The sequence below is a fragment of the Ranitomeya imitator genome, chromosome 1 (assembly GCF_032444005.1).
Source record: "Ranitomeya imitator isolate aRanImi1 chromosome 1, aRanImi1.pri, whole genome shotgun sequence".
NCBI classification, from domain to species: Eukaryota; Metazoa; Chordata; class Amphibia; order Anura; family Dendrobatidae; genus Ranitomeya; species Ranitomeya imitator.
Window position 1 is genome coordinate 528546026 of NC_091282.1, and position 26889 is coordinate 528572914.

At 44.7% G+C, this 26889-nt stretch overlaps 1 protein-coding gene across 1 annotated transcript in view; it reads right to left on the reverse strand.

Moving 5' to 3' along the window:
- The window catches only part of LOC138677201 (solute carrier family 46 member 2-like), a 95073-nt gene extending 86697 nt beyond the window's left edge, over nt 1–8376 (reverse strand). The window contains exon 1 of the mRNA XM_069767149.1: nt 8245–8376. The gene's annotated coding sequence lies outside the window, so the exon portion shown is untranslated. The remainder of the gene's footprint in view (nt 1–8244) is intronic.
- Nucleotides 8377–26889: the final 18513 nt, after the last annotated feature.

Below are 26889 nucleotides of genomic sequence, written 5' to 3' on the forward strand. Positions count from 1 at the left end.
ATCGCAGACGCCGTGTGGGTCCCCGACTTCGTGTTGGGGATCTGGTTTGGTTATCTTCTCGTCATATTCCTATGAAGGTTTCCTCTCCTAAGTTTAAACCTCGTTTTATTGGTCCGTATAGGATTTCTGAGGTTCTTAATCCTGTGTCTTTTCGTCTGACCCTTCCAGATTCTTTTTCCATACATAACGTATTCCATAGGTCATTGTTGCGGAGATACGTGGCACCTATGGTTCCATCTGTTGAGCCTCCTGCCCCGGTTTTGGTGGAGGGGGAATTGGAGTATATTGTGGAGAAGATTTTGGATTCTCGTGTTTCAAGACGGAAACTCCAGTATCTGGTTAAATGGAAGGGTTATGCTCAGGAAGATAATTCCTGGGTTTTTGCCTCTGATGTCCATGCTCCCGATCTTGTTCGTGCCTTTCATGTGGCTCATCCTGGTCGGCCTGGGGGCTCTGGTGAGGGTTCGGTAACCCCTCCTCAAGGGGGGGGTACTGTTGTGAATTCTGTGGCAGAATTCACTCCTGTGGTCACAAGTGGTACTTCGGCTGATTCTCTCTGGGATCTTCCGTTTGTGGAGGAAAGTGGTACTGCAGCTTCTGAGTTTCCTCCCTCAGGTGATCTGGTGAGCTCGTTAGCTTCTTCTCTACTTAACTCCTCCTGATGCTTTGATCCATGCTTCCTGTCAATGTTCCAGTGTAGGACTTGTTTTTCCCCTGGATCATTCCTGTGGCCTGCTGCTCTGCAAAGCTAAGTTTTGCTTATGTTATTTTGTTGCTATTTTTCTGTCTAGCTTGCTTTATTGGTTTTTCTCACCTGCTGGAAGCTCTGAGACGCAGAGGGACCACCTCCGTACCGTTAGTCGGTGCGGAGGGTCTTTTTGTCCCCTCTGCGTGGTTATTTATAGGTTTTTGTGCTGACCGCAAAGTTATCTTCCCTATCCTCGTTCTGTTCAGCTAGTCGGGCCTCACTTTGCTAAATCTGTTTCATCTCTATGTTTGTGTTTTCATCTAACTCACAGTCATTATATGTGGGGGGCTGCCTTTTCCTTTGGGGAATTTCTCTGAGGCAAGGTAGGCTTATTTTTCTATCTTCAGGACAGGTTGCAGCAGATTTGGACTCAGGTAGTGGACAATTTGACCTTGTCCCAGGAGAAGGCTCAACTTTTCGCTAATCGCAGACGCCGTGTGGGTCCCCGACTTCGTGTTGGGGATCTGGTTTGGTTATCTTCTCGTCATATTCCTATGAAGGTTTCCTCTCCTAAGTTTAAACCTCGTTTTATTGGTCCGTATAGGATTTCTGAGGTTCTTAATCCTGTGTCTTTTCGTCTGACCCTTCCAGATTCTTTTTCCGTACATAACGTATTCCATAGGTCATTGTTGCGGAGATACGTGGCACCTATGGTTCCATCTGTTGAGCCTCCTGCCCCGGTTTTGGTGGAGGGGGAATTGGAGTATATTGTGGAGAAGATTTTGGATTCTCGTGTTTCAAGACGGAAACTCCAGTATCTGGTTAAATGGAAGGGTTATGCTCAGGAAGATAATTCCTGGGTTTTTGCCTCTGATGTCCATGCTCCCGATCTTGTTCGTGCCTTTCATGTGGCTCATCCTGGTCGGCCTGGGGGCTCTGGTGAGGGTTCGGTAACCCCTCCTCAAGGGGGGGGGTACTGTTGTGAATTCTGTGGCAGAATTCACTCCTGTGGTCACAAGTGGTACTTCGGCTGATTCTCTCTGGGATCTTCCGTTTGTGGAGGAAAGTGGTACTGCAGCTTCTGAGTTTCCTCCCTCAGGTGATCTGGTGAGCTCGTTAGCTTCTTCTCTACTTAACTCCACCTGATGCTTTGATCCATGCTTCCTGTCAATGTTCCAGTGTAGGACTTGTTTTTTCCCCTGGATCATTCCTGTGGCCTGCTGCTCTGCAAAGCTAAGTTTTGCTTATGTTATTTTGTTGCTATTTTTCTGTCCAGCTTGCTTTATTGGTTTTTCTCGCCTGCTGGAAGCTCTGAGACGCAGAGGGACCACCTCCGTACCGTTAGTCGGTGCGGAGGGTCTTTTTGTCCCCTCTGCGTGGTTATTTATAGGTTTTTGTGCTGACCGCAAAGTTATCTTCCCTATCCTCGTTCTGTTCAGCTAGTCGGGCCTCACTTTGCTAAATCTGTTTTATCTCTATGTTTGTGTTTTCATCTAACTCACAGTCATTATATGTGGGGGGCTGCCTTTTCCTTTGGGGAATTTCTCTGAGGCAAGGTAGGCTTATTTTTCTATCTTCAGGACAGGTTGCAGCAGATTTGGACTCAGGTAGTGGACAATTTGACCTTGTCCCAGGAGAAGGCTCAACTTTTCGCTAATCGCAGACGCCGTGTGGGTCCCCGACTTCGTGTTGGGGATCTGGTTTGGTTATCTTCTCGTCATATTCCTATGAAGGTTTCCTCTCCTAAGTTTAAACCTCGTTTTATTGGTCCATATAGGATTTCTGAGGTTCTTAATCCTGTGTCTTTTCGTCTGACCCTTCCAGATTCTTTTTCCGTACATAACGTATTCCATAGGTCATTGTTGCGGAGATACGTGGCACCTATGGTTCCATCTGTTGAGCCTCCTGCCCCGGTTTTGGTGGAGGGGGAATTGGAGTATATTGTGGAGAAGATTTTGGATTCTCGTGTTTCAAGACGGAAACTCCAGTATCTGGTTAAATGGAAGGGTTATGCTCAGGAAGACAATTCCTGGGTTTTTGCCTCTGATGTCCATGCTCCCGATCTTGTTCGTGCCTTTCATGTGGCTCATCCTGGTCGGCCTGGGGGCTCTGGTGAGGGTTCGGTGACCCCTCCTCAAGGGGGGGTACTGTTGTGAATTCTGTGGCAGAGTTCACTCCTGTGGTCACAAGTGGTACTTCGGCTGATTCTCTCTGGGATCTTCCGTTTGTGGAGGAAAGTGGTACTGCAGCTTCTGAGTTTCCTCCCTCAGGTGATCTGGTGAGCTCGTTAGCTTCTTCTCTACTTAACTCCACCTGATGCTTTGATCCATGCTTCCTGTCAATGTTCCAGTGTAGGACTTGTTTTTCCCCTGGATCATTCCTGTGGCCTGCTGCTCTGCAAAGCTAAGTTTTGCTTATGTTATTTTGTTGCTATTTTTCTGTCCAGCTTGCTTTATTGGTTTTTCTCGCCTGCTGGAAGCTCTGAGATGCAGAGGGACCACCTCCGTACCGTTAGTCGGTGCGGAGGGTCTTTTTGTCCCCTCTGCGTGGTTATTTATAGGTTTTTGTGCTGACCGCAAAGTTATCTTCCCTATCCTCGTTCTGTTCAGCTAGTCGGGCCTCACTTTGCTAAATCTGTTTCATCTCTATGTTTGTGTTTTCATCTAACTCACAGTCATTATATGTGGGGGGCTGCCTTTTCCTTTGGGGAATTTCTCTGAGGCAAGGTAGGCTTATTTTTCTATCTTCAGGACTAGCTAGTTTCTCAGGCTGTGACGAGGCGCCTAGGTTCTGGTCAGGAGCGCTCCACGGCTACCTTTAGTGTGGTTTGATAGGATTAGGGATTGCGGTCTGCAGAGTTCCCACGTCTCAGAGCTCGTTCTATTATTTTGGGTTATTGTCAGATCACTGTATGTGCTCTGACCTCCATGTCCATTGTGATTCTGAATTGCCTTTCATAACAGGCACCCCCATACATCTCCTCCCTCATTTCTGTCTATCGGCCTAACCGACCTCTGCAAATGACTAACCTCTGCACTAATCGGTACCTCCCACTCCCGACTCCAAGACTTCTCCTGCGCTGCGCCAATCCTCTGGAATGCTCTACCCCAAGACCATCCACAACTTGCATAGTTTTAGGCGCTCGCTCAAAACACATTTGTTCAGAGCAGCCTACAACGTTAACTAATCAAAGTCATTTTATGTTTGTGTGTGTGTAGCCCATTCACTATCTCCATCTACCCCCCACCCCCTGAAGATGGCTGGACCATCATTGTAAATACATCTTTGTAAATACACACCTGTGCTTTGTATCTCCCCCACCTCATTGTAGATTGTAAGCTCTCACCAGCAGGGTCGTCTTGTGTTGCTTTATTGTATTGTTAACGTTGTTACCTATGACTGTTGTGTTTGAAACTATTAAACTGTAAAGCCCTGCGGAATATGGTGGCGTTATATAAATAAAGATTATTATTAATATTATTATTATTATTATTATTAAGACGTAACTGCTCATTGGATTCTGATTTCAATAAAGAGACAGCGAATACTTGGAATAGATTGGCCAACAGAGGATACAACAGGTCAATTTTGACTAGAGCCAAACAACAAGTGAGTTTGATTGACAGACATACTGTAATTTATTGGATCCTTTACCTTGTAGTACTATAAATCCCATATGTGAACCACGTTTGAATGCAAACAATAATAAGAAAATGGTGACTTTTTCTACCCACAGTATGCAGTACCATGAAATAATATGTATTATTAAAAAATTCATTCCAATTTTGAATCAGGATGACAAATTACAAGAGATATTAAAGATCCAGGTATTAGATTTGTTGCAAGGAAAGCCCCAACCCTCCCTTCTATAGTGCCTCCAAGCCTTTTTAGTCACATTCAAACTCACATGTCTGAAACTTGGCTTACAGTGAAAAGGCTTTTCAAATGTGGTAACAATACATGCTTGTGTTGCAAACATGTACATAAATCCAAGACATTTCTTTCTTCAGCAAGGGGAATATTTTTGAACAGAGAGTCTTTTTGGATATTTATGTTAAATACAAGACATCCGTCAGGACTTAATATACGACATGACCTCATCCTGCAATATACATGATAATGTTTTGGTATATACATCAAGGCAATGCCTTTAATGCCGTGGTTTTTTTTTTATGTTTGTGGATATCCTTTTGTTTGAGCTATAAAAAATATAATTAACTTCTACCTTTTCCCTTTCGTTTTCCTTTTAAATGTGTATTTGGTCTGTTTTTAAGTCTCTGTTCACACAACTGCATGATGCTGTCCAAATTGCATGTTGTTACTTGATGTGGGTAATGGCTTAATCTCACCCCAGGTGTTTGCACTCTTAATTTAACATCAATGTACCTACTAATTAGAATGATACAGCTGTGTGGCTTGAAACACTTTTTTTTCCCAGAACTGTGCTTGTTCACACTGTCTAAACAACCATGAATAAGGCTCATCAGAGCTGAAACGCGTCTGTTGTATCCACGGTGACCAGAACTGCACTTACCATGTTTTTATGGATATGATTTATTTCTTCAATAAAATTGGACATTTTATTTACTTGCTTCTACGCTGCATTCTTCCTCTTCGTTTGCCTCAGCTGGATCTCAGGCTTTTCCGTGCGCTTCCCAGCAGGATTGTGGCTGTATCAACAGTGACCTGACTCTCCTTTTTCCCCTTCTTCACTTGTTTCCAGTATTATATGCTGGTTTATTATTTTTTGATTGTTTGCAGAAGACAAGGGCGTCGGGGAGTACGCGTTCAGTAAGTATGGTCAATTTCGATTCATTAAAGGAGTCTGTGGGATTATTTCAAATAAAGGACTTTATTCCGGGTGTCTGTGTTTTTCTACAATATTACTATGGGGTTAGTAATGAATAGGTGTCTTATAGACGCCTCTCCATTACTAACCTGCGGGCTTGATGTCACCTGACAATACAAAGGTGACATCAACCCCACAATATGAACCCAACTTGCCACCACTACAGGGTAAGTGGGAAGAGAGAGGCTAAGTGCCAGAATTGGCGCATCTATAAGATGCGTCATTTCTGGGGCGGCTGAGAGCTGATGTTTTTAGCCTGGGGGGGTGCCAATATTCATGGCCCCTTCCCAGGCTATTAATATCAGCCCGCAGATGTCTGCCTAGCCTTTGCTGGTTCAATTTTATAGGGGGACCCCATGTTTTTCTCTGGGGTTCTCCTGTAAACTAGCCAATAAAGGCTAAGCAAACAGCTGTGAGCGGATATTAATAGCCTGGGAACCTTTATGGCCATTGGCACCTTCCCAGAATAAGAACCTCAGCCCTCAGCTGTCGGCATTCCCTCTGCTGGTTATTAAAACTATGTGGGAGCCAACATAATTTTTTGGAAAATAAACAGATATTGCATTTCACACAGATTTCTGAGGGTATGTTCTCACGGTCAGTAAATGCTGCAGCGTCCAGATGTTACAGCATAGTGGATGGGATTTCATGTCCACTATGTGTGCACTGGCACCCACAGCTTCCCTGTGGAGATGGACGTGCGGCGCGTCTTTCCAGACCGCAGTATGTCTATTTATCTTGCGGAGACATTCAGTTTCCGAAATATAAATATCACCCGTCCAATGTATAGGGAGCGGTGATTCCACACGGTTCAATGAACTCATGCTGAATCACCTGCGTTCAAAAGTCGGCAGAGCTTTGGACGGAGCGGACATTTGCTGCGTTCAAAACGTTGCCGATTACTGACCGAGGGGACATAGCCAAATAACAGTTGCTGTTTTGTTACAGCATATGTAGGTTAATTATGTTAATGCTCCTACATAGGCTGGTGACTGTGTGTGTCTATATTTAATATTAATGAGGGTATCTGGATGAAGCAGTTGAACAAGGAAATTATATCACAATTCTTTTTTTTGTTTAATAATATATGTTTATTTAGCTCTGTATATTCAGCTGCGTTTTTCTGCCAAGAAATGCAGAAACCTTGCAGAAATTTCTGCACGCAAATTTGCAATGTGCGCACATAGCCTTAAAGTGCCATGGAATAAATGTCGCTATAATACTAATTAATAATAATAAATAATAATAACATTGGAGGATTGGTTGCTGTGCAGTGTGTGACTGGTGTTGAGGTGCAGTAAATAAACTCACCAGTGACCACCAGTGCTGTAGTGTTTTCTATGGGTACACTTCTCCTGGGCGGCAGCACAACTACTGCGCTATGTCATGACAGGCACTGTTGTGCAACTTGAGGACTATGTCAGTGGTCAGGTGTCACTTAGTAAGCTCTGAGTCCTGACACTTAGCAGCAGCTGTCAGGACACAGTATAGATTATAAGCCAGAACATGAGAAAATGTCAGTAGTACATGCATGACTGCTTCTGCCTCTTCTGTGTAGTCTCCAAAGCTTGCAATTTGTTACCATCTTTTCAGCTAGCCATTAAAAGGTATCAACCACTGAGGACTCTCAATTCTAAATATTTTTCTGCCTCTTCAATCACTATGGAACTATAAATAACACTAGGAAACACTACACAGGCCAAGACTCACACTGTAGGAGAGCAGAAGCTGAGACCTCTGTCTCTGATTGAGCGAAGCACTGCCTTGTGTTATTTGAATTGTAAGCTCCATCGCAGCAGGGGACCCTTCTGTGCCTGGGGGTCCTAGGCAGCAGTCTAGTTTGCTTGGTCATAATGCCGGCCCTAATATATATGCACAGGCGTACACACCACAGATATACAATCATACTACAAGTGCTTTTCACAAAATTAGAATATCATCAAAAAGTTAATTTATTTCAGTTCTTCAGTACAAAAAGTGAAACTCATATATTATATAGAGTCATTACAGAGTGATCGATTTCAAGTGTTTATTTCTGTTAATGTTGTATCAATACTTGGTTTAAAAACAACAGTATCACTGTGCTTGATTGGCCAGCAAACTCACCTGACCTTAACCCCATAGAGAATCTATGGGGTATTGTCAAGAGGAAGATGAGAGACACCTGATCCGACAATGCAGACCAGGCAAAGGTTGTTATCAAAGCAACCTGGGCTTCCATAACACCTCAGCAGTGCCACAGGCTGATCGCCTCCATGCCACACCGCATTGATGCAGTAATTGATGCAAAAGGAGCCCCAACCAAGTATTGAGTGCATTTACTGAATATACATTTCAGTAGGGTAGGCTAACATTTCGGATTTTAAAATCATTTTTCAAGCTGGTGTTATAAAGTATTCTAATTTACTCAGATAATAACTTTTGGGTTTTCATTGTCTGTATGCCATAATCATCAACATTAACAGAAATAAACACTTGAAATAGACCACTCTGTTTGTAATGACTCTATATAATTTATGAGTTTCAATTTTTGTATTGAAGAACTGAAATAAATTAACTTTTTGATAATTTTCTAATTTTGTAAGAAGCACTTGTATACTCTATATATGTACACACATACAAATGCATAATATATACACATATACAGACACATACACTGTATTGTGCACATGTACACACACAAATACACATATCTAGATATACTTACCAGATCCTGCTGCTTCGCTTCTGCAGATTCCAGGGCAGTCGTTTACCATCAGCCGTGATGAGGAGGAGGGGGACACAGGACTGCAGCCAGCTCCCTCTAAAGTTTACTGTGCTGTGATACAGCACTTCCCCCTCACTCTCAATTTCTTATAGGAGACTGATGGGGAGGGGGAGAGAGATGCTCAGAGACCACATAACATGTACATTATTATTCACCATAAGTAATGCTGTACATCCTCTGTGCAGTTCATAAAGGAGCTGCAGAAGCAGGTGGTCCCCTTTATGGGTAGGCGTCCTAGGCATTTACCTTGTTTGCCTGCACCTAATGGCCTGGCTGAAACAAATGTTCACATACAGGTGCTTCTCATAAAATTAGAATATCATCAAAAAGTAATTTATTTTAGTTCTTCAATAAAAAAAAGTGAAACTCATATTATATAGAGTCATTACAAACAGAGTGATCTATTTCAAATGTTTATTTCTCTTAATGTTGATGATTATGGCTTACAGACAAATGAAAACCCAAAAGTCTATACATAGAACAACTTAGCACAGACGGTTACAACCGTGGCACACACTGCAAACACGTTTCCTGCAGCGGTGCTCAAGGTGCGCCGAAGGTCTGTGGAGAAAATCTAATCTACCCGAAGATTTCATCCATTATAAGTTCATGCTAAAAACATACAACTCTGCCCTTCACCTCTCCAAACAAATCTATTTTAACACCCTGATCACCTCACTTTCAAATAACCCTAAACGTCTCTTTGACACTTTCCAGTACCTACTCAACCCAAGAGAGCAGGCCCCAACCACGGATCTCCGCGCTGACGATCTGGCCAATTACTTCAAAGAAAAAATTGACCACATTCGACAGGAAATCATCTCCCAATCTCTTCATACCATGCACTGTCCTCCCTCCCCCACTGCATCTAGTTCACTCTCTGACTTTGAACCAGTTACAGAAGAAGAAGTAGTCGGGCTCCTTGCATCTACTTGCCCGACCACTTGCACCAGTGACCCCATTCCGTCACATCTCCTCCAGTCCCTTTCCCCGGCTGTCACCTCTCACCTAACAAAAATATTTAACCTTTCTCTCACTTCCGGTATTTTTCCCTCCTAATGTAAGCATGCCATCATACATCCATTACTTAAAAAACCATCCCTCGACCAAAACTGTGCCGCTAACTATAGACCTGTCTCTAATCTTCCCTTCATCTCTAAAATCCTCGAACGCCTGGTCCACTCCCGTCTTACCCGCTATCTCTCAGATAACTCTCTTCTCGACCCTCTTCAATCTGGCTTCCGCTCTTTACACTCTACTGAAACTGCCCTCACTAAAGTCTCTAATGACCTATTAACAACTAAACCTAATGGTCACTACTCCATGCTAATTCTCTTGGATCTCTCCGCAGCATTCAACACTGTGGATCAACAGCTCCTCCTCACTATGCTCCGCTCCATCGGTCTCAAGGACACCGTTCTCTCCTGGTTCTCCTCCTATCTCTCTGACCGCTCCTTCACTGTATCTTTTGCTGGTTCCTCCTCCTCTCACCTTCCCCTTACTGTTGGGGTTCCTCAAGGATCAGTCCTAGGCCCCCTCCTCTTCTCTTTGTATACTGTCCCTATTGGACAAACAATCAGTAGATTTGGTTTCCAGTACCATCTCTATGCTGATGACACCCAATTATACACCTCTTCTCCTGTTATCACGCTGACCTTTTTAGAAAACACCAGTGATTGTCTTACCGCTGTCTCTAACATCATGTCCTCCCTCTATCTGAAACTGAACCTGTCAAAAACTGAACTCCTCGTGTTCGCTCCCTCTACTAACCTACCTTTGCCTGACATTGCCATCTCCGTGTGTGGTTCCACCATTACTCCAAAGCAACATGCCCGCTGCCTTGGGGTCATCCTTGATTCCGAGCTTTCATTCACCCCCCACATCCAATCACTGGCTCGCTCTTCTTATCTGCACCTCAAAAACATTTCTAGAATTCGCCCTTTTCTTACTTTCGACTCTGCAAAAACTCTTACTGTTTCACTTATTCACTCTCGCCTGGACTATTGTATCTCTCTACTAATCGGCCTCCCTCTTGCCAAACTCTCCCCGCTCCAATCTGTGCTGAATGCTGCAGCCAGGATCATATTCCTCATCAACCGTTACACCGATGCCTCTACCTTGTGCCAGTCATTACACTGGCTACCCATCCACTCCAGAATCCAGTACAAAACTACTACCCTCATCCACAAAGCACTCCATGGCTCAGCACCACCCTACATCCCCTCTCTGGTCTCAGTCTACCACCCTACCCGTGCCCTCCGCTCCGCTAATGACCTCCGGTTAGCATCCTCAATAATCAGAACCTCCCACTCCCGTCTCCAAGACTTGCTGCGCCGATTCTTTGGAATGTACTACCTAGGTTAATACGATTAATCCCCAATCACCACAGTTTGCCCTAAAAACTCATTTGTTCAGATTGGCCTACCACCTCAACACATTAACCTAACGATCCCTGTGTGACCTATCATGAAAAAAAAAACCCCCCAAAAAACCATAATCATGTTCCTCATATCATGTTCTCATACACTTTATGCAGTTAATAGCCCCCTGTGTCTGTATTGTTACATACTTAGGCAGTTAACTGGTTCATGCAGCTTTACATGAACACCCGAGCCTTACACAATGGCTGGTCCAAATAACTAAAGCAATTGTTACCATCCACCCCTCGTGTCTCCCCTTTTCCTCATAGTTTGTAAGCTTGCGAGCAGGGCCCTCACTCCTCTTGGTATCTGTTTTGAACTGTGATTTCTGTTATGCTGTAATATCTATTGTCTGTACAAGTCCCCTCTATAATTTGTAAAGCGCTGCGGAATATGTTGGCGCTATATAAATAAAATTATTATTATTATTATTATTATTATTATTAAAAGTCATTATCTCAGTAAATTAGAATACTTTATAGCACAAGCTTGAAAAATGATTTTAAAATTAGGAATGTTGGCCTACTGAGATCTATGTTCAGTATATGTAATGACTCAATATATTTGTATTGAAGAACTGAAATAAATTAACTTTTTGATGATATTCTAATTTTGTGAGAAGCTCCTGTACATTTTCCATTCGCAGACATGTGATATTGGATCATTTTTCTCAATGAAAAAATGACTGCCATAAGTCTAATATTTTTTGGCACATTTGCTTGGTTTCGCTTTCTTTATCGACTTTCAGTTAGCGAAAATATGATGTAGTTTTAGGTCAAGTTTATCCAGAAACTTGGAAAATACTGAAGTGTTCACAAACTTTCCAGCACCACTGTAAACGGGTTTCATTGTATAATGGAAACTTTACAATTCTCTGATTTATTTTCTGTATCTTCAAAGTCTTAAATGTTTGCACAAATGTATTAGAAACTATCATTGGATAATGGGTTGGATGCACAGGGTTACAGCCTGTTAAAAGATACAGCTCTGATAACTGCAGTGTGTTAAGATTTTTATTTCTAGGAAAGCCATTCTAGGAAATTCATTCATTCATTCATTTCTAGGAAAGTTAGCCATTAAAAGGTATCAACCAGCAGCTTCCTTGAATAAAGATCCTGGTTTGGAGAAGGAGTCAGTTTAGTCTGGAGCAGGGAAGGAAGGGAAAGGAGCACAGAGGAGAGAATAGGGCTCAAGTGGGCCTCCAAGCCCCATAGCAGAACCGGAGGGCAAAGAACTACACATACATTGCCCACATTAAGTCTGTGGTACAGCAGCATTCTGGAGCCTGGAGTCACCGTGCAGAGACCCCAGAAGAAATGGCTCAAGCTGCCTACCATAGAGGTACATGTCCAAGGACAGGGGAAAGAACCAAGACCATGTTAGGACACTTCAGGCAGCAAGGGACTTATAGCGAGCGCAAAGTGGAAGGCTCCCAACCTGACTTGCCAAGGGGATTTCACTTGTTTCCGGGCTGCCTGGACACCTAATGTGCCTGTTGTCTGTACCCTGGACTGAGGCCTGTTACATCTTCAGTAAACCAGGTGAAGACTGCAATGCTGTGTCCTTTACTCATTGACTGGCATAATCCATCATCGCCATACACCTTGGGAGCCCTGGGGACCTCGCTTCACCTCTGGGTAGCGTTACCATCATTGCTGCAACATCCCCCAGAGGACCCCTTTAAAGCAGCGTCGGTCCCCCTATTGACCGAACACCGCAGGTGGCATCCCGACAGACTTTATCGCAATTCCCCTTTAAAGACCGTTCCTCTTTTACAGTGAGTCCCAGGGCCACGGACCGGGTCGCAGCCACCGTGACATCCCCTTTAATAGTTTAATACCTAGTACCCCCCTGCCCTTGTGGGCGACTCAGCCACATGGGGGCATTCTCTGCATCTGGTGGAGAGAAGGTTTTTCCACCAACATAGAAGAGGATTCTTTACTGTTAGGGCAGTGAGAATCTGGAATTCCTTGCATGAGGAGGTGGTGATGTCGAACTCAGTCGAGGGATTCAAGAGAGGCCTGGATGTCTTCCTGGAGGGTAACAATATTGTATCTAACAGTCATGGTCGTGTTTGCCACTAGACACTTGAGGGCATGTGCCTAGGGCGCCAGGATGCTGGGGGGGGGCGGCACCTGAGCAAGTTGTTTTTTGTTTTTTTTTAAATTAAAGTCTGGGGTCAATGCCCATCCAGGATGGGGGGAGGACGGAGGAGGATGGGGGGAGGACGGAAGAGGATGGGGGAGGATGGGGGATGGATGGGGGAGCCATACATACAAGATGGAATGGGGGGAGCAGAGCCATGCATACAAGATGGGATGGGGGAGCAGAGCCATACATACAAGATGGGACGGGGGAGCAGAGCCATGCATACAAGATGGGACGGGGGGAGCAGAGCCATGCATACAAGATGGGACAGGGGGAGCAAAGCCATGCATACAAGATGGGACCAGGGAGCAGAGCTATGCATACAAGATTAGACAGGGGGGGGCAGAGCCATGCATACAAGATGGGACTGGAGGAAGCAGAGCCATGCATACAAGATGGGACCGGGGGAGCCGAGCCATGCCTACAAGATGGGACAGGGGGAGCAAAGCCATGTATACAAGATGGGACAGGGGGAGCAGAGCCATGCATGCAACATGGGATGGGGAGCAGAGTCATGCATACAAGATGGGACTGGGGGAGCAGAGCCATGCATACAAGATGGAACAGGGGGAGCAGAGCTATGCATAGAAGATGGGACGGGGGAGTAGAGCCATGCATACAAGATGGTATGAGGGAGCAGAGCCATGCATACAAGATGGGACGGGGGTGAGCAGAGCCATGCATACAAGATGGGATGGGGGAGCAGAGCCATACATACAAGATGGGATGGAGGGAGCAGAGCCATGCATACAAGATGGGACAGGGGGAGCAGAGCCATGCATACAAGATGGAGGGAGCAGAGCCATGCATACAAGATGAGTGGAGCAGAGCCATGCATACAAGATGGGATGCGGGAGCAGAGCCATATATACAAGATGGAATGGGGGGAGCAGAGCCATGCATACAAGATGGTATGGGGGAGCAGAGCCATACATACAAGATGGGACGGGGGAGCAGAGCCATGCATACAAGATGGGATGGGGGGAGCAGAGCCATGCATACAAGATGGGACAGGGAGAGCAAAGCCATGCATACAAGATGGGACCAGGGAGCAGAGCTATGCATACAAGATGAGACAGGGGGGAGCAGAGCCATGCATACAAAATGGGACTGGAGTGAGCAGAGCCATGCATACAAGATGGGACCGGGGGAGCCGAGCCATGCCTACAAGATGGGACAGGGGGAGCAAAGCCATGTATACAAGATGGGACAGGGGGAGCAGAGCCATGCATGCAACATGGGATGGGGAGCAGAGTCATGCATACAAGATGGGACAGGGGGAGCAGAGTCATGTATACAAGATGGGACAGGGGGAGCAGAGCCATGCATGCAAGATGGGATGGGGAGCAGAGCCATGCATACAAGATGGGACTGGGGGAGCAGAGCCATGCATACAAGATGGAACAGGGGGAGCAGAGCTATGCATACAAGATGGGATGGGGGAGTAGAGCCATGCATACAAGATGGTATGAGGGAGCAGAGCCATGCATACGAGATGGGACAGGGGGAGCAGAGCCATGCATACAAGATGGAGGGAGCAGAGCCATGCATACAAGATGAGTGGAGCAGAGCCATGCATACAAGATGGGATGCGGGAGCAGAGCCATATATACAAGATGGAATGGGGGGAGCAGAGCCATGCATACAAGATGGTATGGGGGAGCAGAGCCATACATACAAGATGGGACGGGGGAGCAGAGCCATGCATACAAGATGGGATGGGGGGAGCAGAGCCATGCATACAAGATGGGACAGGGAGAGCAAAGCCATGCATACAAGATGGGACCAGGGAGCAGAGCTATGCATACAAGATGAGACAGGGGGGAGCAGAGCCATGCATACAAAATGGGACTGGAGTGAGCAGAGCCATGCATACAAGATGGGACCGGGGGAGCCGAGCCATGCCTACAAGATGGGACAGGGGGAGCAGAGCCATGTATACAAGATGGGACAGGGGGAGCAGAGCCATGCATGCAAGATGGGATGGGGAGCAGAGCCATGCATACAAGATGGGACTGGGGGAGCAGAGCCATGCATACAAGATGGAACAGGGGGAGCAGAGCAATGCATACAAGATGGGATGGGGGAGTAGAGCCATGCATACAAGATGGTATGAGGGAGCAGAGCCATGCATACAAGATGGGACGGGGGTGAGCAGAGCCATGCATACAAAATGGGATGGGGGAGCAGAGCCATACATACAAGATGGGATGGAGTGAGCAGAACCATGCATACAAGATGGGACAGGGGGAGCAGAGCCATGCATACAAGATGGAGGGAGCAGAGCCATGCATACAAGATGGGATGGGGGAGCACAGCCATGCATACAAGATGGGATGGGGGAGCAGAGCTATGCATACAAGATGGGACGGGGGAGCAGAACCATGCATACAAGATGGGATGGGGGAGCAGAGCCATATATACAAGATGGGATGGGGGAGCAGAGCCATGCATACAAGATGGGACGGGGAGCAGAGCCATGCATACAAGATGGGACAGGGGAGCAGAGCCATACATACAAGATGGGATGGGGGAGCAGAGCCATACATACAAGATAGGACGGGGGGAGCAGAGCCATGCATACAAGATGAGACAGGGGGAGCAGAGCTATGCATACAAGATGGGATGGGGGAGCAGAGCCATGCATACAAGATGGGATGGGGGAGCAGAGCCATGCATACAAGATGGGACAGGGGGAGCAGAGTCATACATACAAGATGGGAGGGGGGAGCAGAGCCATGCATACAACAGGGGGAGCCACACAGAGCAGGACAGGATGGGGGAACCTCACATACCGGGATAGGAATGAGGGGCAATACATACCCGGTTATACTTGTTTTTTTCGTGGCAAAATTAGGTGCCTCAGCTTATACTCGGGTCGGCTTATACTAGAGTATATACAGTATATAATATATACACAAGTATGTGTGTTTGACTATATACAGGGTAGTCCAAAAGTAGGTGGACAGTATGTGTAATAGGGTTATGAAGGGGGACATTTATCAAACATGGTTTTTGGGGTTCAAAGTTCTCACCACACATCTAGATAAGATACTTGGTTGGTCTAGTTTCGAAAATGGAGTCACTTGTGGGGGGTTTCTACTGTTTAGGTACATCAGGGGCTTTGCAAATGCAACATGATGCCCGCAGACTAATCCATCAAAGTCTGCATTCCAAAACGTCACTACTTCTCTTCCGAGCTCTGACGTGTGCCCAAACAGTGGTTTACCCCCACATATGAGGAATCAGAGTACTCAGGACAAACTGGACAACAACTTTTGTGGTCCACTTTCTCCTTTTACCCTTGGGAAAATAAAAAAATTGTTGCTAAAAGATCATTTTTGTGACTAAGGCTACTTTCACACTAGCGTTGTTTGCTGTACGTCGCAATGCGTCATTTTGGAGAAAAAACGCATCCTGCAAATGTGCCCGCAGGATGCATTTTTTCTCCATAGACTTGCATTAGCCGACGCATTGCGACGTATGGCCACACGTCGCATCCGTCGTGCAATGGATGCGTCGTGTTTTGGCGGACACTCGGCACAAAAAAACGTTCCATGTAACTTTTTTTGTGCGTCGAGTCCGCCATTTGCGAAACTCCGTCCCCTCCTCCCCGGACCTCACAACGGGCAGCGGATGCGTTGTAAAACTGCATCCGCTGCCCACGTTATGCTAATTTAACACAATGTCCGTTGGTACGTTGGGCCGACGGTTTGCGACGGCCCGAACCGACGGACTAGTATGAAAGTAGCCTAAAAAGTTAAAATATTCATTTTTTCTTCCATGTTGCTTCTGCTGCTGTGAAACCTGAAGGGTCAATAAACTTCTTAAATGTGGTTTTGAGCATCATAAGGGGTGCAGTTTTTAGAATGGTGTCACTTTTGGGTATTTTCAACCATAAAGAACCCCTCAAACTGACTTCAAATGTGAGGTGTTCACTAAAAAAAATAGTTTTGTAAATTTTGTTGTAAAAATGAGAAATCGCTGGTCAACTTTTAACCCTTCTAACTTCCTAGCAAAATAAAAAAAATAGTTTCCAAAATTGAGCTGATGTAAAGTAGACATGTGGGAAATGTTATTTATTAACTATTTTGTGTCACATAACTCTCTGGTTTAACAGAATAAAAATTCAAAATAAATAATAATAATAAATCTAAATAAATGTTATTATTTTCTGTCCACCTACTTTTGGACCACCCTGTATATATAGCTATGTCGCCATAAAAGAAGGGGGGCCCAGACACAGTTCTTGCACAGGGGCCCCAAGCTGTCAGTGTTCGCCCCTGCCCAGAGATCAATTGTACTCGCACCTTACCGAAGTGAGTACAACTGAGGCTCTGACTGCCGGGTCAGAGCGACGTGAGCAGCGTGACCAGATCATGTGATCACGCTGCTGAAGTTAATCACTCGCGCTGCAGAGGAGAACACTGGTGGTAAATGCTCCAGTGGAGCACAAGACACCAAAGATTAAGTGCAAGGGGGGGGGGGGGGCGGAATTGGAGTGGGGATGGGGAGATTTATTATGTGTTGGGAGAAATGGAGTGGGGATGGGGGGATTTAATGTGTGTGGGAGATTTGAGGACACAAAATGAAAAGCAAAGGGGGAGATGGGGAAACAGTACAGGGGAATGGGGGCATGTATGAGCAAACAGTATGGGGGAATGGGGGCATGTATGAGGAAACAGTATTGGGGAATGGGGGGCATTTATGAGGAAACAGTATGGGGGAATGGGGGCATGTATAAGGAAAGAGTACGGGGGAATGGGGGCATGTATGAGAAAACAGTATGTGGGGATGGGTGCATACAGTATGGGGAGCGAAAGGGGGAATGTATGTGGACACAGTATAAGTAGAGATGTGAAAAATTCGGGGCATCTATGAGGAAACAGTATGGGGGAATGGGGGGCATGTATGAGGAAACAGTATGGGGGAATGGGGGCATGTATGAGGAAACAGTACTGGGGAATGGGGGGCATGTATGAGAAAACAGTACTGGGCAATGAGGGCATGTATGAGGAAACAGTATGGGGGAATGAGGGGCATATATGAGGAAACAGTATGGGGAATGGGGGGGCATGTATGAGGAAACAGTATGGGAAGTGGGAGGCATGTATGAGGAAACAGAAAGGGGGAATTAGGGCATGTATGAGGAAACAGTAAGGGGGAATTGGGGGCATGTATGAGGAAACAGTAAGGGGGAATGGGGACATGTATGAGGAAACAGTACTGGGCAATGAGGGCATGTATGAGGAAACAGTATGGGGGAATGAGGGGCATGTATGAGGAAACAGTATGGGGAATGGGGGGCATGTATGAGGAAACAGTATGGGGAGTGGGGGGCATGTATAAGGAAACAGTATGGGGGCATATATGAGGAAACAGTATGTGGGAATGGGTGCAGACAGTATGGGGAGCGAAAGGGGGAATCTATGTGGACACAGTATGAGTAGAGATGTGAAAAATGTATGTGGACAGAGTACAGGGCGTGAGGGTGATGGGATGTGTGCAGACACAGAATGGGGAGTCAGGTGAGCAGGCAGTATAGAAAGTGAGGGGTTAAATATATGAGGAGACAGTATGGTGAACAGGGGGATGTGAGAGGAGACAGTATGAGGAGAGAGGGGACAATATACCAAGGAGGGGAAGTGTGATGAGAGAGTACAGTATAAATACACATTGTGAGAGGACAGTGAGAAGAGGGGGCTGGTATGGAAAGGAGAGGACAGTGTGTAGAGCATGCACCATAAGAGGGACAATGTGGGGGTCATATTTTGTGCAAACAATATAGTGAGGGGCAATTTTTTATTCATGAGCATTATAATGACACTTGTATCTTTAAAGGCATCATGTGGAGATATTCTGCAAAAGAGCAGAGAAGATGGAAGTCTGCAGAGATGAGCTGTGGATGAGAAAACTTATCATGGGGTGTGGACAAGATGAAGAAAAGAAGGAGAATGACTCCAGAGATAACACCTAAGGTACCTGGATATAAATGTTATTTGTGATACTAACTGACTCATGTTTTTATTTGTTAGGAGCATTAAAGGGAATGTCCAGGTTTGTGATGAGTCTGCAGTCTTTGTTTGTGCCGTAACCACCAAGAAAAAGATGTCATGCTATATATAGGGGACCACCAACAAATAAACCAAAGTATATAGAAATAACTACAAATATTTTATTATGTCGATCAAAAACATACAAACGACACTACAGTTTAAGAACATTTAAAAACACACACAAGTGTAGCATCATAGATTCCAATAAGGAACCTCCCCCTGGACATGTAATATGATGAAGGTACAGAAAATGTTTAATTCATGGGTACAACTGTCCTGTAAACAAATTTTTCAAAATGATAGAACAAAACCTTCAAGATATAATACCAAAAGATGAAATTTTATATATATACCTGGCCCAGCTCGCAGCATTTAGATATTATTATGCATAAGAGTAGTCCCATTGATACATTGGACTAGTGCCAAGTGTTTATGTACAACAGAGCATGGAGATAAACAGTACACACAAGCCTAGAGTCCAGCTAGTGAGTTATCCTGAAAAAAGCCCCCAGTACCGGAATACGTGTAGAATGCTGTTACACATATCCCACCTATACACAGACCATGTCTGGAAATTAAAGTGGCCCTCAAGCCGGGCATACAATCCTAAGGGGAACCAACGTTATAGGGTGTGTACACATAGACTTAGAGTGCAGCTAGTAAATTATCCTGAGTAAAGCCCCCAGTATTGGAGTGCATATATAAAGTGCTGTTATATATACTGGAATACACCTAAAATCTGGAATCTATGATGTTACACTTGTGTGTGTTTTTAAATGTTCTTAAACTGTAGTGTCGTTTGTATGTTTTTGATCGACATAATAAAATATTTGTAGTTATTTCTATATACTTTGGTTTATTTGTTGGTGGTCCCCTATATATAGCATGACATCTTTTTCTTGGTGGTTACGGATCTTACTATAGGTCATGCTGTGGGTTGTACCCCTGTTTTTTCGTTATTGTGTTTGATGGTGCCCTCCATCTTTCTGTTATACAGTCTTTGTTTGTGACTGCAGACTTCTGACTTATCACAATGTGCACTGCATGCTGTCAGGATTCTCTCGTGCTGGGGATATACATACATGCGGTCACATGCTGACTAGACATATGTGGCCTCACTCAATGAAAATGAACTGAGTTAGGCCGGGCACGTCTAGTCGGAATGTGGTCAGAAGTACACAAATCACATGCTTGTGCTGACATGACTGTCCACCGGCAAGGTAAAATCCTAAAAGTGTGCAGTGCATTGGTTGTGAGAATTCTGAAGCCTGCGATGTCAGGATTCAGCTCTGCAGGTTCCTGTAGTCATCACATGAACACTTCACTCATATGTGATTTTCATACTTGTCATCCTGTCACAACAAGCTTCTCTTCTGCTTCTCTCAGTTTTTCACTGATCATTGAGAGCATTAGAGAGAAGAGCTTGTGGGTACATGGCTAAGTGCAAATCGCATATGATCTTGGCGTGGGATAGGCCAAAATGAATTCTTGCCCCGAGTGCAAGAAAACCTAGATACACCTCTTCCGGTATGCTACTGTGAGCAGTGATTACCGGGTCTGGTGGAGGGAGGTCTGTGCACAGTGCAGCACAGGCAGTGAGGCAGGGACTGAGGGTGTGCACAGAGAGAATGGAGACTCAGAGATTGCCCATCCAAGTCTACGCCGGAGCCTGGAGCCCTCAATATCATAGGAATATGTCAGTTAATACATTGTTTTTCTAAAGCATAGTGTAGTTTTAGGTCAAGGAGGAATAGTTAGGGATAAGCTAGCAAGGTGCAGGGACAGGTACTTGCGGACATGTGCGGCACTTGCAGTTTTGCACTTGTGGTGAGACAAAAAAACACTGCTAGCAGCGTTTTTCTTCCATTGCTGCAATTACTGCATTTGCCGGATCGTTGCAAAACCGCAAGTGCAGCACATGTCCGCACATCCCATAGGGAATGAATGAGGCCGAATGCACTGTTGCCATAAGTGATCCGTTACGCGGCAGATGCCGAAAAACTGCCGGATCTGCTGCAAAAGTCTACTTTCACATCAGCTATTTTTGCCAAAGTCACTGCCGATAGTGTAATACTCACCAATGGGGGAGGGAGCACTAAAAGTGCCTAAGGCAGCAGAAATTCTAAATACGGCCCTGCTTACGGTGATTAGGATCTTTAGAATGACGTAGTTCTGAGGATTTATTCTGATGGAATATAGGCTGAACTGGATGAGCAAATGTCTTTTTTCAGCCTTGCTATGTTACTATGTTACTATATTAAACAGTAATCCATCCATTCAATCTGGATGATCTCTTAGCCGCCCTGGCCACCAGAAACTTCAACCGATCGACTTTCTAGTTTCCTAAATCTCTGGATGACCCGCCAACTGAGACTCATGACATTCAGCAAACAAAGCTCTCCGCAAGGCTCTAAGCACAAGTAATTTATCATATGAAATGTTAGTTGGTGCAGCATTCTGGGCCTCTAGGATGCTACTCTCCAACTCAGAACCCAATGCTGCCACCACCACCCCTCTCTGCAAAATACATTCCTCCTTCTCAGTATTAACTGCTGGAGAGAAACTATGTGACAAAGCATTCGCTGTAACATTCTTTGTCCCAGGGATATATTTTACAGAGAAATTAAACTGGGCAAAAAACAGTGCCCACCTACCTTGACGGGCATTCAAACGTTTAGCAGCATCCAGATATATCATATTCTTATGATTAGTAAAAACCTGTATTGGATGTCTAGCCCCCTCCAAAAAATGTCGCCAGTGCTCAAACGCGAGTTTAATAGCCAGCAACTCTCTGTTCCCAACATCATAGTTGAGCTCAGTCTCCAAAATTTTTTTAGAAAACAAAGCACAGGGATGCACCCCATCCTCTCCCTCCTGGGACAGAACTGCCCCCACCCCTACTGAAGAGGCATCAACCTCTACCAGAAATGGCTTCATCTCATCTGTCTGGATCAAAACAGGAGCAGAGCTAAACCTCTCCTTGAGATGCTCAAAAGCCTTAAGTTATAGGCTTAGCGATCACAGAAAAATTCTTTATGAATTTTCTGTAATAATTAGCAAACCCTAAATCCTAATTACCAGCACTGCCTGAACCTTCATCGGGTCCATCTCAAACCCATCACTGGAGACAAGGTACCCAAAAAAAAGCATTTTCTGTTCCGCAAGCTCGCACATCTCCAATTTAGCAAAGAGTGAGTTTTCACTCAAAATCTGTAGAACTTTGCGGACTCTCTGCCAATGCGACTCCAGTTCAGGTGAATAGATCAAAATATAATCCAAACAAACAATAAAACTCCTACCGATCAACAACCTCAGAATGCTTTAGCACAGTAAATTTTGAGTGCAGCCATTGATCTATTTGCTATATGACTTTTTTGGTTATGCACCAGTTCAGACTAGATTGCTGTTCAGTCAGTTTTCCTATATTTACAACGACCTCAGAATGTCATTAATTACATTTTGAAAAAACGCAGGCGCATTAGTAAGGCCAAAAGACATCACCAGACACTCAAAATGACATTCCGGGGTATTAAAGGCTGTCTTCCATTCATCGCCATCCTTAACCCGCATCAAATTATATGCCCCACGAAGGTCAATCTGAGAGAACCACTTCGCTCGGGTTAGTTGGTTAAACAAATCCGGAATTAGCGGCAACAGGTAAGGATTGAGCACAGTGATCTTATTAATCTCCCGAAAATCCAGACACGGCCTAAGGCCCCCATCCTTCTTTTTGACAAAAAAGAATCCTACAGCCACAGGGGACTTAGAGGGTCTTATAAGACCTGCAGCTAAACTAGTCTGTAGGTATTCCTTTAAGGCCTCCCTCTCGGGAATCATCAGATTAAATAAACGACTCTCAGGAAGTGTGGCACCTGGGACGAACTCAATAGCGCAGTCGTAATCTCTATGGGGTGGTAGAGCTTGCGACTCAACCTCCGAAAATACCCTCCAGAAATCTTGAATGGCTTCAGGTAGCTCCTTCTTCACAACAGCAGCAATGTGAACATTACAACAATTACCATAACACCCCTGACCCCAGGACCTTATAGTACTAGACGACCAGTCCAGCAAAGGATTGTGCATTTTTAACCAGGGTAAACCCAGGACAACTGGGCAAGGTAATTTAGCAAGGACAAACAAGTCTATACACTCCTGATGTTCCATGTTCACAATAAGTGGGAACCCGGTAACCTCTGAGAAATACACCCATGTTCCAGATGAGTGTTATCAATAGCCACAACAGGAATAGGAGATGACAATGGTTCAGAATCAAACTTATATTTGTCTAGGAATTGTTGATCAATCAAATTAAGTGCAGAACCACAATTCGCCATTACCTGAAAATCAATGGAATGACCATGATATGTGGTATTACCAGAAAAAAAACACACACCTGCGGACCGTAAAAACGCAATATGAACTGGAGTGTTACTCCTACTGACCATATTTTTTTCTTTCCTCATGCGAACCTCACATTGCTTAATAAAATGGTCAGCTTTACCACAATACGAGAGGACATCGCCCCAAGTTGCATGAGTTCCCCGCTGTCGACGGGGCTATCCAGAGAGACTGGGACCAGAATTATAAGAGCCTTCTCTTCATTCCGTCTGTCTCTCAATCTTCTATCCACATGGATAGCTAACTGCATAGCAGTTTCTAAAGTATCAGGTGCAGGATATGCAATGAGCAAACCTTTAACTCTTTCACTCCAACCTGCTATAAACAGTCTCTTGAGTACTGGGTCATTCCACTTGACCTCTGTGGACCATCGCCTGAACAGGGTGCAATACCTCAGCATCAACAGAACCCTGTTTAAGCTGTTGAGCTCTGCCTCATCTGATGTGACCCGATCAGAATCATCACATAACAACCCCACAGCAGTAAAAAATGCTTTTACTGATGTCAAACAGGGATCATCAGGATGTAATGAAAATGCCCATATTTGGGGTTCACTTCGCAATAAAGACATAATAATCCCCACACGCTGTAATTCACTCCCCGAGGATTTTCTTTAAAAACATGTGTGGTTGAACAAACTGTTACGGAACTTCAACACAGAACTAGCATAGAAGGGGGAAAACTGACCCTGCATTGAGACTAGCGATGGAGTGGGCGACCCATTCCTTGCGAATAGACCCACCGACGATCCTAGGTTAATTTCAGCGAAGACATATAGATAGGGGAAGGAGGTCCCTAAAAGATCTAAGGACTGGGTATAAAAAACAGGTCACCTCCTGATAGAAAACACAGAGAAGGCTGCAGATACCAACTGAAAACAGAAACTAAGGATAGCAGAACCAGAGGTCCCAGAACTGCATAAAATCCAACACAGAAAGCTATCAAAGCACCTAGCTAGAACTCTAGCGGATTAACACTGTTGTCCAGCAAGGATTGGGTGGCAGGTGCTGGGTAATAAAGCGCGATACAATCACCTGACCTAAGACAACCCAGCAACAGGGGGAAAAAGACCAGCAGCTAGAAAACCACAACAAGGTGGCGGATGGTCAAAAGCAAAACAGATTCTAACAATATTTCATTTAGTGATATCTAAGCTGTGCGTAGAGATACAGGGATCGTCTCACTGAATGCCCGCTCTCCCTTTAACGTGGGCGTAATGATACTCAACACAGGGTGAGGGTCTGTATTGCTACGTTTTTATCACTAAGGTTCGGATATAGCTTTAAAGAAGGCTACTACTTGCGATATAACATGATTTTATTTCAAAGTGCAAAATTAAAGACATAGTATGATTGCGTACATTTTTGTATATTTTAATATACAAAGGATAAGTACATTTAAAGATTAAATTCTTATAATGATTAAGTATAAATAAAGATTAACTGGGGGGCGTGGCTATGTAGCAAAGGAGGGGGGACAGCGCCTGTGTGGGTCGACAGCCATTTCTAGAGTGCGCGCTCTAACAGGAAGAGACGCGTCGCTGTTTATCATTGCTACAGTGCTGTTCGCAGGGTGAACATATATCCTGAACATACTGAGGGGACGTGCGGTGTGTGCCCTGGAAAATTGAGCCCTGCGCTCCCCTATTACTTAGACACTTGACTCATCAGCACCATTACTTGGAGGGCTCTTGAAACACCCTCCCTGCTGCTGCCACTGCAGACGCCGCAGGTCCCTCCAGATACATATGTTCGGAACGAAAATTCGGTGTATCACGATTTGTGATTTTATTTTTTTTGTTTTCTTACGGATTTTTAAATTGTAATGTTGTTAAGAATTGGTTAATAATAAAAACTTTTCATTTAACTTCACTCTCAACAGCTTGATTGGTGGGATATATACAGTGGGGCAAAAAAGTATTTAGTCAGTCAGCAATAGTGCAAGTTCCACCACTTAAAAAGATGAGAGGCGTCTGTAATTTACATCATAGGTAGACCTCAACTATGGGAGACAAACTGAGAAAAAAAAATCCAGAAAATCACATTGTCTGTTTTTTTATCATTTTTTTTGCATTTTATGGTGGAAAATAAGTATTTGGTCAGAAACAAACAATCAAGATTTCTGGCTCTCACAGGCCTGTAACTTCTTCTTTAAGAGTCTCCTCTTTCCTCCACTCATTACCTGTAGTAATGGCACCTGTTTAAACTTGTTATCAGTATAAAAAGACACCTGTGCACACCCTCAAACAGTCTGACTCCAAATTCCACTATGGTGAAGACCAAAGAGCTGTCAAAGGACACCAGAAACAAAATTGTAGCCCTGCACCAGGCTGGGAAGACTGAATCTGCAATAGCCAACCAGCTTGGAGTGAAGAAATCAACAGTGGGAGCAATAATTAGAAAATGGAAGACATACAAGACCACTGATAATCTCCCTCGATCTGGGGCTCCACGCAAAATCCCACCCCGTGGGGTCAGAATGATCACAAGAACGGTGAGCAAAAATCCCAGAACCACGCAGGGGGACCTAGTGAATGAACTGCAGAGAGCTGGGACCAATGTAACAAGGCCTACCATGAGTAACACACTACGCCACCATGGACTCAGATCCTGCAGTGCCAGACGTGTCCCACTGCTTAAGCCAGTACATGTCCGGTCCCGTCTGAAGTTTGCTAGAGAGCATTTGGATGATCCAGAGGAGTTTTGGGAGAATGTCCTATGGTCTGATGAAACCAAACTGGAACTGTTTGGTAGAAACACAACTTGTCGTGTTTGGAGGAAAAAGAATACTGAGTTGCATCCATCAAACACCATACCTACTGTAAAGCATGGTGGTGGAAACATCATGCTTTGGGGCTGTTTCTCTGCAAAGGGGCCAGGACGACTGATCCGGGTACATGAAAGAATGAATGGGGCCATGTATCGTGAGATTTTGAGTGCAAACCTCCTTCCATCAGCAAGGGCATTGAAGATGAAACGTGGCTGGGTCTTTCAACATGACAATGATCCAAAGCACACCGCCAGGGCAACGAAGGAGTGGCTTCGTAAGAAGCATTTCAAGGTCCTGGAGTGGCCTAGCCAGTCTCCAGATCTCAACCCTATAGAAAACCTTTGGAGGGAGTTGAAAGTCCGTGTTGCCAAGCGAAAAGCCAAAAACATCACTGCTCTAGAGGAGATCTGCAGGGAGGAATGGGCCAACATACTAACAACAGTGTGTGGCAACCTTGTGAAGACTTACGGAAAACGTTTGACCTCTGTTATTGCCAACAAAGGATATATTACAAAGTATTGAGATGAAATTTTGTTTCTGACCAAATACTTATTTTCCACCATAATATGCAAATAAAATGTTAAAAAAACAGACAATGTGATTTTCTGGATTTTTTTTTCTCAGTTTGTCTCACATAGTTGAGGTCTACCTATGATGTAAATTACAGACGCCTCTCATCTTTTTAAGTGGTGGAACTTGCACTATTGCTGACTGACTAAATACTTTTTTGCCCCACTGTATATGACACTCTGGTGAAAATCCAGGGCTGCCACATTTATAACTATTGGCTACAG